The sequence below is a fragment of the Mugil cephalus genome, chromosome 18, assembly GCF_022458985.1.
Source record: "Mugil cephalus isolate CIBA_MC_2020 chromosome 18, CIBA_Mcephalus_1.1, whole genome shotgun sequence".
NCBI lineage: Eukaryota > Metazoa > Chordata > Actinopteri > Mugiliformes > Mugilidae > Mugil > Mugil cephalus.
Window position 1 is genome coordinate 14,155,637 of NC_061787.1, and position 13,767 is coordinate 14,169,403.

The following is a 13,767-nucleotide window of genomic DNA, read 5'->3' on the forward strand; positions in this document are numbered from 1 at the left end:
GTCCGTGAGCAACAATGATTGTCTTTCATGCTCAACCTGCACAATACATGAGGCAGCCCCGAGGCTGTATGTCAGTTATAAAACCTGTTTGTTTGGCGTGAAGTGACCAAAGAATGTCAAGATTTGACACACCTGCACTTGGTTTTCACAGTGAACTTAGGTCACTGTTTGGGGCCCAAAAGACAAATCTGAGATCTGTTTTTGTATGAAATAGAAAAATTAGCATTTCTTTTTTCATGTGCTGTTGCAGAAGGGAGTTAACTTCAGAGAATTCTGACTTATAAACATGGTTTCACCTCATCAAATGAGAATTTGCTGCTTCTAGTTTGCAACAATTTTGAGGTTGAGACTCCTAGATGGACAAGGGAAGCGCCGTGAAGGCGTCACTTTGGGCACATTTTACACAGTAAACCCTTCACTAAGAGGCACATGATGGCGCCTATATTATTCGGTTTAATCTTCACGCAGTCATTTCCTCGTATAAATCGCACTTAAACGGTGGATTATTTTGCTTTCACGCCGACAATCTTCCCATTAGCTGTTCTCGTGTCGAGGCCCCACTAAAGCCAACGCATTACAGCTGCTTTCCATTTAATGCAATCAAGATTCTAAATGCCAATTAAACAGGGGAATGAATATCACTCCGAATAACATGAACAGGGCTTCGAGGAGGTTCAAGTACCGCAACAGGGCTGTGGGCTGATGAAGTGTGTGCTGTTGCCTGGCAATGCGAAACAGGACAGAGTCCAACGGCCTCTAAATGCATCTAAAATGGGATCTCAGAAATGTGCCAGAGCGGCCTTCAATTCAAGCTGTATGCTCCAGCAATGACAGTAATCCATACTGTGTAAACAGTCCGCCCCCAGGATTTAAAAGAACACAGAGATCAGAACATGGTAAACAATTAGCTTGCCTACTTTTCAATAGATTATTAATAGGAGCCGGAATCCAATGGTCCTTTTGTGTTGTTAATACCTAAAAAAAAAACATTTTTTCTTGATGTATATATTTTTTTCTTCGTATGTTACGAAAAAAAACCCACTGGCAGTTGTTTCGTGCAACAACGCATCTGGCAGATTAAGGTTTCACGTGTGCAAACAAGTCAGAATACTTTCTGAAACATACGCTGCTTTGCGACTTGCTCGAGGCGTTTCCACTATCAGCGACAACAGCAGGTTGTTTTCCTGCCACTTCTTGCAGAAGCGTTTACTTGGATTTCCAGGGCTCCTCTTTGTAAAACTGAAAATGTGTCAGTTGGGATGGAGCGAGAAACCTGAAAGGAAGTGTCTAAGCTGGTGTTGCATGTAAACGTTAATCGCTGACCAATTACACCATTTGATAATATTGGAAGTACATGTGATGTTTGCATAAATGGGAAGACCCTGGTTTCTGTAAAAGACACGTCTTTACTTATGTTTCATTTTATTTTTTCTTTATTCTTATCTATACTGTTTATTTACACCTATAGTGTTTATTTAGTGTCTATATATTTTAGTTACTATGGGAAATAACCAGGGACCTGAATCCTTGAATCCTTGATTCATTTCTCCTATATTTGTGGTTGTTTTGTGCATTTGCATCGCTTTGTCACTACTTGTCTCCGTAGCTGTTGACATTTGGCTATCATTGTTGCACAGCTTTAATCTTCATAGCTACAGTGCATCTATTTGTGGTGTCTTAGAGTCTGTTTTGCGTCTCTTTGTGGTTGCTCTGCATCACTTTCTGATCATTTGAATCTCTTTGCAATCATGTTGTGACACCTTGTCACTGTTTGCATCACTCATATCTTTGTAGCTGTTTTGCATCTCTTTGTCGCCCTTTTGACCTCTTTATGGCTGTTCTCCATGCATTTCTTGCAGATTTGCATTTCTTTGTAGATCTTTTGCATCTCTGTTTTTGTGTCTCTTTTGGAATTATTTTGTCGCATCTCTTTGTTGCATCTTGGTAGTTGTTTCGCGTCTCCTCTGTCGTTTCATTCAGCTTAATGGAGCGTCTCTGGCACATGTAATGACTATAGTTAATGGAGGTGCAAATCTATAACATGCATCTGCCAAATATGCACAAGCTCTCCCCAACATCTGGAAACAGACTCTGGTGTGTAACACTGACTTGAAAATTGGTCCAGGTCCTACTATAACATGCGCAACTGTGTTTTCACGATATAATGAGTTTAGAACATGTCGGTATGTTATTTTGGAAGGATTCAGCAGCGAGACTTCACAAGGACTCCAGTGTTTGTGCTAAGCTACGCTAATCACCTTTTGGCTCCAGCCCCATACTAATTGTATGCGTGAATGGACTATTTCTTCCGCCACTAATTATCAATGACGAATCAATGACTTTGTTCTCCTGAATGCACCATAATTATCAATCAATTCCCGGCAGTAAGTGGGAAGCAGACATTTAAGGCCTTCACTGCGTACTTGAAGATGTTTTTCAGAAAGTTGCTCTGTCCTTTCAGTGAGCTTTCTTTTTTTTTCCCCCGCAAAAATAATTCCATCTTTCGAGCAAGTTGACATAGTTCTTTCTTATAATCCAAAATCCACTGAGAATAAACCAATTATGAATGTTTAATCCGTCTATTTAAAGTCCAAATTGAAATCTTTAAAAACAAGGAAATTGAGGAACCAGCGGGACGGAGAGTGGAAATCATTAAGTAGCAGCTCAAGCGTTCCTGGAAGGGCAAAAAGAAGCCAGCCGTGTTGTAAAATACACTTTAAAAATGAAAAGTAACAGGAAATGTCTTAAACACACTACAACATGGGTCTTCAACAGGGATGCCGCAACCCCTAGGGGTCTGCGGATGTACTGCAGAGAGGGTCGCAAAATCTTTGGTTGATTAGACTTTTTTCATATTTTTTTAAATTTTTTTATTTTCCCCCACAAATGTCCTTAAACACACATTAACACGTATCCAAAATATTTTATAAATGGAGGGAGAAGACGTTATCTTTCAGTCAGCACTTCACTCATTCTGTGATACAGGAGCCATCATTTCACCACAGAGCGACACACTAGTCGAGACCTGTCAATCTAAGCCTCCCGTACACAATAGGCCCCGCCCCCATTGCTGCTGAGCCACTCACAAGGCTGCATAATTCACTCTGTCAGGTTCCCTGCAATTAGCCAAGAGCCTTTTCAGTCCCCAGGTAAAATCCCAGACACGTGCTGCAAAATTAGCAGCAGAGAAGCTCACAGTGCTGCTTGCTCCCACCAACATCCATTCATCCAAGGTTAGAATTTGTGTGCTTCTCATCAGGGTCAAACATCTCTCTATTCTGCTAATATTTGTGCCATCAGATGGCAGAAACAATTACGGGCTACTTTCCTGAAGAACAAAATGAGCGATTTAGAGATAAAAGCCTGTAAACGAAGGTAAAGTAAGCATTAACCTCTGAGTTGTCTGTATACTGACGCCGCTGCTCATACAGTTTGAGAAACGGTCGTGACGTCTCCTGTCGGCTATATTTTACACCCTCCTTGCGTGTCTCTTTCACAGCAAAACAGACAGCGCTGCGGCTGAGGACAAGTTTGACACACGGCCAAGGAGAGGAACATTTCACCAAGACTGATGTCAGCTTGGACACCTCCGGCCGGTGAGAACACCAATGGGTCGATACACTGATTGGCATGTAGCTCGCGAGTCAGGGGGTCAGGTCTTCATCTGACAAATGCGTGAGGACGTCCCACGTGCCGATACTGTCGATGCCGCCAGCCCCCGCGTAGATTCACATTTCTGCAGTCGGAACCTCAACAAAGACAGTAATCTTCTTGTGTAGAATTTCTGGCAGATGTGATGCCTCACAGCAAGCGGAGCCACTTTGTCAAGTTTAATACAATGTTAAATTCACTTTTAGTATGGATTTCTCATGGCCCAGATTCCCCTCTGTCCAGTAGCGATATTTCGGAAACTATTAAAACTGATAACCGGAGCTGTGAACGCCCACAGCTGTGCTCGAGTGTCCGTTCACCATTGATCAGCTCAGATTTGTTTCCGAGGCATTTGGATCTCACACGCTCACAGCCTCAAAGCCTCCGCTCGTTTTCTCCTGTTCGGTGCTTAACTTCCGCTTTTAGGAGAGATTTCTTTCCCAGTCATCCACCAGAAAATGTCCCTAGATGTTAGCGAGTAAATAGGCTTTGATATTCCTGCATGCCTTATCCCCGGCTGGAAGGCTCCCAGTCTTTACGGGGATGTCTGACAGCTGAGCAGGAGGCCGATGGTGACATGAGGGACGACAACAGAAGCTCCTACATCAAAGCCACACAAGATGCATATACAGCGCCGCTTAAAAGTATTCGCGCCGCTAGGATTTTTCTGCACTTCTGCGACAAAAACACCCTGAAAACATCAGTGAATTTTCACACAGTGTCATCGGGAACATTTAGTCGGCGTCGCTGCTAAACGAGGGGGCCACACCAGACGCCGAAAACAAGGAGTTCGCTCATAGATGGAGGATTTGCTCGAATAAACAAAAGCAAAAGCATAATATTTCTGTTCAATTAGTTTAATTGCATTCTCTACTTTCTCGACTTGCAGCAGACTAGAGGTCCAGGCTATAAGTCACAGCACAAAAACACACAACGCAGCTCCTACACGATTATTTGCACATAAAGAAGCATCCTGTTGACACTCACTTAACATAATGGGCCCTGTTGGAGGATATAGATTGCAGTGTGAACCTCTGCGTCGCACGCTGAATGTGCAGCCGAGGCAGATAAAGGGCTTCGGAAAAGGACTCTACAGTACCCACGGTGGCAATTTGTCAGGATTAACGCCGGATGGTGTGTTGTTGCCGTGGCATCAGGTGTTGTTCATTACCCCGAGGTTGCCAGGGAATCACGAAGCTGATCTGTGAGTCAGCCGGGGTCGTCTGAGGCTTTAATCCTGAGCTCCTTCACAACTCTAAGGACAGCGTCAACAAAAGCTGCTTCCTGCTCATCTAGTGATTATGCTGCATTTATAGTTGACTGATCAGCCCGATGAAAACATGTGAAAAGCTACGTAAAATTCCGCCTCAAATGAGTTAACAAAACTGTTCCCTAATAGTTTTCCACTGACAGACATTTTCAGCTTGAGAGTACTGAACTATTTTAAGTAATTAAAAAATAAAGGCAGGTTGTATTTTTTCCATAAAAGAAGCTGTAAATCTGCAACCGTTGATTATTTTCATTACTGATGCGTCTCACAGTTGTTTACTTTAACAAAGTATAGATAAAAAACTCAATTAATGTGTTTTAATTGCTTTAACCTTTATAGAAACACTGGGAAAAATGTAAACAGTCACATTTTATAATAAGAATAACGTTGATTGATTAGTCTGTTCGTAAAATGAACCTTGACTAAACCAACTCCAGAGTCTAACCGGTGAATCACGACACGATTAAGAACCTTTGTGTCATGGCATGAGGCGCACTAGACAAAGAACAAAATAAGAGAAGAGGCAGAGATGTTTGAGCTGCGCCCTTGGACCCTTGCACCCAGCATCGCACAGACGCCATCAGTGACGAGCCTTTGATTAGCTCCCTCTCCATCTCCAGCACTGCTCTCCCCCGTAGCATCGCCTCTCTCTTTAAAGCTCCACACACACACACACACACACATAAGAGAAGAACCCTGGAGCAGGGCTACGAAAAAAAAAAAAAAAAAGACAAATGTCAAACACAAAACACACAGACGCACACTCTGTACATACACGGCTGACACTGCTGACCTTCAGATGCGTCTCCCGAGGCCGAACATGTGAAAGGCTACCTGTGCTCACATGCTTTCACGGCGGCTCTAATGAAATTGGCTCGGCTTCACAATGCGTCCTTTCTCGGGCCTTTTCTGCTTCTTAAACACGGCTGATGGAAAGCCCGGGGAAACAATTGGTTTCCGCAAAGCCCCTCAGACCTGCAGCTGACAGCTTGAGCTGTAACTGCAGCGGTCAACAACACCAGGCGAGGAGACATGAGGAAAAGGACACGCTGTCATATAGCCTGCGGAGGTTGGCCCGGCATGTAAGTACAGTGAACACACCACTTCCTCCCGCACACGGACGGCGATTCATTACAGACCAGAAAGAAATCATCACGGCTCTAATTTGCTCTAGGTGCTCTCTCCGGTAATTTGACCCACTTTCAAAATTCAATAGTGTTCTGCTACATTTCCCTGACTGAGTTTACTAGGGCTAATGATTTTTCTAATTAGGAATGTCCCGATCAAGTTTTTCTGCCCTCTGATCCGATAAATCCACATAAATTAACACTGAGCACTGGTCGATCCGAATCCCGATTTTGATCAACCCTCCTCTGGAGATTCATTAAAGTCTTTCTTATCTTCACGCGTGTAACTGTATTAAGTATCCACTAAAGAGGTCTGTCAGAGTTAATGCAGTGTGGAGAGGGTAGCGTGTTCCTCAGCTCCAGAAAATCTGTGTCCTCTACTACAGAAACGTTCTGGTCATCCAACACCACAAACTCACCTTTTCACCTCCAGTTGTTAAAAGCAGCGCTCAGTGTTCGTCGTTGTTTTGTATTCCATTTCTTCTTCCACCACCCCACTTCACGTCCGCATAACACAATTTACAAATTGCTGTCTGGCTTCATTTTCCAGGGTGAAGTTCTTCCCCACAGCAGACGTGTCCTGCTGAATTTCCAACGGGACCAATAAAGTATCTATATCCACAATATTTTCACTCTATCTTCATACGCCTTTGGTTTTGTCTTCTCTTTCTTGGACCACTAGTTGGGCGCATTACTCAAAACTGGATCACATTTCATTTTTGTCACTAGCACAACACTGAAGGACATTGATCCTTGACTCCCAACAGAGGTTCAGCAGCATATTTACACGCAGTTGACGCCCTGGTTTATAAACCTCCCTCATCTTAGTGCCGGGTTTGAAAATGACTGCTCCATCAGGAGGATATTAAGGCTCAAGGAGGCCACTTACTCACACAGAGCTTCTGCCCGAAGCCGCCGACAAAGCGGTCAGGCTTCAAAAAGTCTCCTCAGAGGGGACAGAACATCGATACCGCTCTGCTGTGGTTCTCACAAATAATCAAATGCCGCCTATGGTTACAGTTTGTAATAGATTTATGTATACAGAATTCTCTGTAGCTAACGCTTCATAGGTCGGCTAATAATAATGACAGCTTTTAGGTTAGCAGACTGGAACACCTGAATTCATTAAACCCCTTCAAAGTCAATAATGCTAAAAATGAAATTGGAAAACTTATTAGGGCGCTTCAAAAACTCAGTGGTTATTTATAACTGTGCAGAAACAACAAACAGATAGCAACCACCTGGGAAATCTGATTGCAAATGTCTCATTTTTAAGCACTTGTCTTTACACCTGGCATGAAAATATGTCTCCACGTGTGTCCCCAGCCACCACTTGAGATCTGATCTCCGTTTCAGACTCTGTACATAAATAAGGTTTGATCTAATTTGGGGCGCACTAGACTGTTTTAAGAGCTGTATCAGAACCATGAACAACTGTGTGCGCACCATGACTTGGGGAGATGATACATATTTTGGAACAAACAAGAAAGACAGTAAGAGAAACCAGGTCTGAAATCAGATCACTCAAATTCACATCCGTGCTTTGGTTTGTAATTGGAAGACGGATATTAATACTACGCACATTCATTTTCAAAATACTTGATTAAAACAGGGAGATAGACTTCAATAAATAAAATAGATTGCAATAGATGAAAGCTGTACTCAAATGTTGGTAGCTTATAGCAGATTAATATAAATAAATAAAGGATCAGTAAATGTTTTCTGTTCCTCGTCAGGAGGCAAGACCATAATTTTCCAGCAGCTGTCAAAGCACCAACACGGAGCCGACTGTGTTTTCATCTTCCATCACACTCTATTCTCTGACAGCAGCACAGGTGTGGAGAGTGAAATGAGCTACAGTAACACCTGCTGAGGCGCTTTGCACAGCAACCTAAATGTTAATGACTTGAGCAGTTGGTGAGAGAATTGACAGGATAACAAGCTCTGACGAGGCCCGCGGAGTTAATCAATGCCGGTGACATCAGACGAGGTGGTCGTAAGGGAACAGGCGAACACACAAAGGCGCAGTCAATGAAGGGCGTAACGCGAACTCAGCAAGGGGGGGTTTCCAGGGTCAAAGTCAAATGAAATGTACCAAATCCCACGAGCAAAAACAGAAACTGGAAGTGGTCAAGTGGAATCACATGAGAAGATGAGCGGGGTCTCACGGCGAGACTCTGCTGCAGAGGTCATAAATCAGCTGCTTGGCATCAAGTGTCGCCAGCCAGGCAGCAGAGTCAGAGTCAGACCGTAGGCATGTTTCAATCAGCGGAGAAAGCAGACGCGCTGACAGCACGGGACGCAGGAAAATAAAATATCCTCCGAAGACTGCGGCTGAGATATGAGACGCCGGGACGAAAGACATACATCAAGTGTTTAGGAAGGGAGGAAAGAGACGAGGCCGCAAACAAGCTCGGGAACGACACAAATGCGGGCCATATATTTCCGAAGCTGATAATCACGGCAGGGTTAACATGACTCACGAACGTCCTCGGTTTCCCTCCGTCTGACCCCGGACACAGCAGCCGTCTCAAAGCAGTTTTTAATGAAGTGGAAATAAAATGAAGATGACGTGATACGAGTGGGATACGGACTGTGTCCTGGAGCTTTCACTGATTTCCATTTGCTTGTCTGGTTTTTCTTTGTGGTCTTGCTCAAATGAAATAAAGAGTTGAGGATTATTTTTTTTTTAAAGCCAAGTTGACCTCACATCACCATCATCATCATGATCATCATCATCATCTTCCTTCAACTGCTATACTATGGATGTGGTCTATTCTTGGTTCAGCCGAGAAGAGAGTTTGGAAGTTATGCAAATCTGTGTGATATTGTGGTATAGCTTACTTTACATGGACAGTATTTTTACAACCTATTATTAATAAGGTGGCCCTGCTGCTGAGGAGCATCGAATCTGCTGGAGTGAATCAATAGGAGAAAATGACCAAAATGGAGCCATATATTCAACACTGCATCTTAGTGACGTAACAAATAGTAGCCGGCCTTCTTATTAATTACACCATAAATAGCTACTGATACCTTCAACTGAACAAATACCAGCCTCTATATGACTTTTTTTTTAACAAAGTGGCTCTGTTACCGTGAAGTCTGCTGGAAATATAACCCACAGCGTCAAATTATCCCATAAGAGGAAATGACCAAAGATTTCCACGCTGATTGCGGCTTTGTTCGTCTTTTCAAACTCTTGTTTGAACATCTGGTTGTTTTGCTGCCTTCATGTTTCCATCCCCTCCTGGAAACTCATCACCTGATGTTTATCCCACACGGGGAAACCATGCTCAGAAAGAATGGATTCATCCCAGCCAGAGGAGAACCGTCAAATCAAATGTTTACGGGATAATTAGAAGCTATCATTTTTCCATTGAACAGATTATCAAAGGTTTACACCGCTCATATTCTCTGATTGAAAACCCCTTCTAATCAGATCGGTCTGTTCTGGTTGAAGCGGTCCCATGAGGTATTTTTAATCCGATCCTGATCATTAGAGGAAAACTAGTCTCCATTTAAACACGGCCAGTCCCTCAGTTTATACCTCGGTTGCTCTAAATGACATAAAGTGGAAGCTGAATTGTCCAACTCAGGTTCTGTAATTACTTTAAACAAAAGCCAAACAACAGGATCTAACAGTTCCGAGGCGCACTCACTAACTCCATGCCGCAACAGAGCAATCTACAAACCCATCTCAGACCGGACCGGATTTCATTTGATCTAATAGGCATTAATCTAGCTTTAAGTAAATACAGCCACCGGAGATTCTCGTTTGGAGGTTTAAGCGTGCACCGCCACAGATTCAATCTCATAAAGTCCTGCCTCCGGGATTTCTAGAACAGCAAGTGCACAGGCAGCCATAGGTAGATGTGAAAACCCATCAATACCACTTACAGACTGAGTGATGATCAGACCTGCAGCTTGCAAAATGAAAACGCAGCTTTCTCCTGGTTATCCACTGTTCACTCACTGTGATTTTCTCTTGGCAATAAAGCTGAAAATTATTTGTTTTCAAAGAAAATGCGAGGAGGGAAGCGGGGAGGGAGGTTTGTTTGATCTGACAGCCGGCTCCAGCTTTGGCTCAGACCACCTGAGGAGTGGGCCGATTATCGCCGGATATCTTGGAAGAAGCAGAGCTGCAGGATAAGTCCTCAACCGGCCAAGGTCAGGCCTCTGGATGCAGATAAAGATGTTCTTTTTTTTTTTGTAATCAAACACCTGGCAGAAAAAAAAGGCAATCCTGAAATCGTCAGCCTGGCACAGCAGAAGTGTCTGACTTAATGCTGCAGAATGGTTATATTATCTGGGAAGTAATGGGAGCAATTTCAGTGGCGCTTTTCTTGGAATCGTCTGGTAGACGTGATGAAACAGTTCATCACGAGTTCAGGAGCTAATTCAAACTTGATCATGTCAGAACATGAACTTCACAGGACATCCAAGAAACGTCGTCTCCAAGAAATCCTGCAAGGTGACCTCAAGTGCAAGTGAATGCAGCACGCCAGCGTCGGCTGTCCTGGCCAAAACTGTGAAGCTGTACGCGGAGGAAAGTCACATCTAACGCTGCAGAGTTCGTCGAGTCGAAATGAGTTCAAAAACACGTGCCAGAATTTCATTTGGAGAGGATCCACATTGTTACGGTTAATGGCGAGAGTGGCACATTCTCCTGATTTAGGCCGATGCGCTGAGACGCCTCCGTGGAAAGCAGCAGTAAATTAACTCTTGTGCCATCGGTTATTTTCGTGCATTGTGGTTAAATCAGGCGTTAACATTTGGATCAATACCTGAAAATGGAGCCTTTAAATTACACCCGGCTATAAAAAAAAAAGGAAAATCCTTTCTTCCTCTTAAAGCTGACCATTCTCGTTAAGGTGAGGTGAAACCTTTGTGTTTGACTCATTCCTTGTAAAATTAAAGTGTCATAAATACCAAGATAAAAACGATTGTCTGTGTGCTACCTCTGAGTTTCTTTCCTTATCCCTGTTTCACTTCCACACAGCTGGCTTGTTGATTTGTTAGCTACCGCTTTAATCTGGTTCAGAAGCCACTGACTTGACCAGCTGACTGCAGCATGTATGGACAACATGGGCGAACTTCAATGAATTAATTGGCGCATTCTGTGTTGTTTGCTTAATTTGGGAATGAGCAGTAGCTTTGCTTTGATTCATTAGCCTAAGCTAATAACCTCTTAGCGGTAGACACAAGTAACATGTTATCTGCAGGTGTAAATGAGCCATTGATCTCTCCTCATTTCTTTGCAGTGAATTCAGATCATCTACTTCGGCATGTCGACAAACAGCACCTGGCGCAAAGTGCTGAATTTAAATGCAGCCCGCTGAGGGAGCGGCTAGCTCGACAAAGATATCAATATGGACACCTGTGGGCCCTCCTGTTGCCATGGCCACCGGCAACAGCTGCATCAGAGTCACAGTAGCGCTATCGTCACCGGTGGCCGAGGGGGAATCGGCGCTTCCTAAACAAATTAGTCGGCAGAAAACGCCTGAGGCCAGAAGCCTTTAATTACATCAACGTGGAACCAAATTGTACGCCGACTCCGTAATTACTAATACACATGAAACAAGCCCTCCTCCTCCTCCTCCTCCTCCTCATCTTCTTCCTCCTCCTGTCCCACTCCATCATCAGTTTGGAACATTTATATCCGGGTGTTCACTCCCAGAGGAGCCAGAGAGAAATGTCAAGACAAAGGAGACATGGCTTATCCTCCCTCCCTGGCCTTTTCGCTTCTTGTTCCATCTCTCTCTCTCCATTCTTTTCGCTCCCCTTCCTTATTCATTCCCCACCACTCGTTCTCTTTTTATCCTGTCATCTACATTGTGGAGAGCGTCTGTGGCTCCTTCGAGCTTCGGCTGTGTAAGCAGAGCAGGCGAGATGAAAAGAATAGGGAAGCACAAAAGCCGTGGAGGTTTCAGCTGGATGGGATTTAAAATTCTGAGTCTGTGCTGGAGCATACTGAGATATCTCCTGTTTTCAGAAAGGTTTAAAAAATGATCACTAACATCAAATTAAGGGATTAGACTCAGTCTTATGAAATACCTATTTAAAAGAAGAACCTTAGACTTGTGAAATCAAATGTTGCAAATCTTCACAATGATCAAAGCGGAAAACTGTGAGGTGACTTAACAGCTGACTGAGAATCTGATAATGTTTTTCTGTCTTATAACGGGAAGGTCACTTGAGGTGGCGCGTTCGTGGTTACAACATGGGAAGTTGTGAAGACAAAATGCTTGGTGTCGTGAAAATAGGCCACTGCTGACATCTGGAAGCAACTTAATGGGTAAGAAATACAAAGGGTGTAATTAAAGGATGAAGCCAACGTTTTCCTCAGACAAATTCAAAAATGACCAACGTAAACATATGCGAGGGAATAATGTATTTGTTTAAAATCGAACTTTCCCATTCCTGAAAATTAAGGCACGTATGTCAAAAAGTGGCAAATATAAGAATTACAAAAATATATCAAATCAGCTCAAAATGTTTAACCCTTTCACATTTCGCTGGGTTGTATAGTAGCTTTCTGAACCAATCAGAGCTCTGCACACGAGTTGTGTTTGAGTAAATGCTGAATGCGATATGTAGTCTTACTCTGATTTCATTGATAAAAGTATCATAGGATTCAACCAACACATTTTTTTCAAAACAAAAATATTCTTTTTTTTTTTTTAATTGTATGCCAACTTTAATTCCTCAAAAACAACATTACTTAAGAGTGATTCTGACTTTTGACCATGTAGATGTTGTTGTTTTTTTACGCATAAAGGCTGGAATTATAAGAAAAGAGAATATTAAACTGTCATGTGTTAGTTCTTGTGTGTGTCCAACTTCACTTAAACTATTTTATTTTCCTAATCTTTAAGTTTCTTTTGTGGAGAACTGTCTTTTCGCGCCCAAGTCCAGTTCCTGGAACTATTAGTTAACAATACATCAATTTAAAAGGGTTTTAAAGATCATTAAATTAAATGCTCAACAGAAAATTAAGAGGCCGCGGTCAAAAAATTAAAGGCAGTCTGTTTGACATTAACGTCATAAAAATCTGCCCCACGACAGGTCTTTGCTGACAGTCCCAAAAGTCACGATGAGGACAGGATGTGTTCCATACTGGATAAATGGTTTCAGAACCATGTGTCACTGCATAACCCTGCAGCTCTTATCTTCTCATTATAGAAACATTGCAGTCTGACTCCTGCTTACCTTTTCGGAGAGGAAGACTACATACATAGCGGCAGTGAAGGCAAGTCATATTGTTTATCTTCAAACCATTACAGCGCCATCCAGGCACTAAGGCAATTAATTACTGAATTATACCACGCTGGTGCACAATGAATGCAATAGGCCCTTGGGGCTTTTTTCTCATTACCAGGTACACACTGTCCTACACAGGCAAAGCAGGGGGAGGCTTTTAATAACATTTAGTATTCAGATTAAACCACTGCATGCGGCCAAAGCTACGGCTTCCAGGATTTAGGCTCCAAAGTAGGATCAATTTACAATCCAATTAATTCAAATTGTGTGGAAACATGCTCACGAGGAGGAAAACAATCAGCTGTCCCATTAAGGCAAAGACAAATGAGGTCTGGAGTGAAAAAACGGTAGACACCTGATGTGTTTGACCGCCTTTGTGACATTGAACGCCAAAGATACAACAGTTCAAAATATCCCAAGTCTTTCGAAAGACAAGTCTTTAGCAGCTCTGAGACA

General features: G+C 43.0%; 1 protein-coding gene across 2 annotated transcripts in view; it reads right to left on the minus strand.

Annotated features, from left to right (window-relative positions):
• The window catches only part of rnf152 (ring finger protein 152), a 42,012-nt gene that overhangs the window by 15,535 nt on the left and 12,710 nt on the right, over positions 1–13,767 (minus strand). The gene's annotated exons all lie outside the window — the stretch shown is intronic.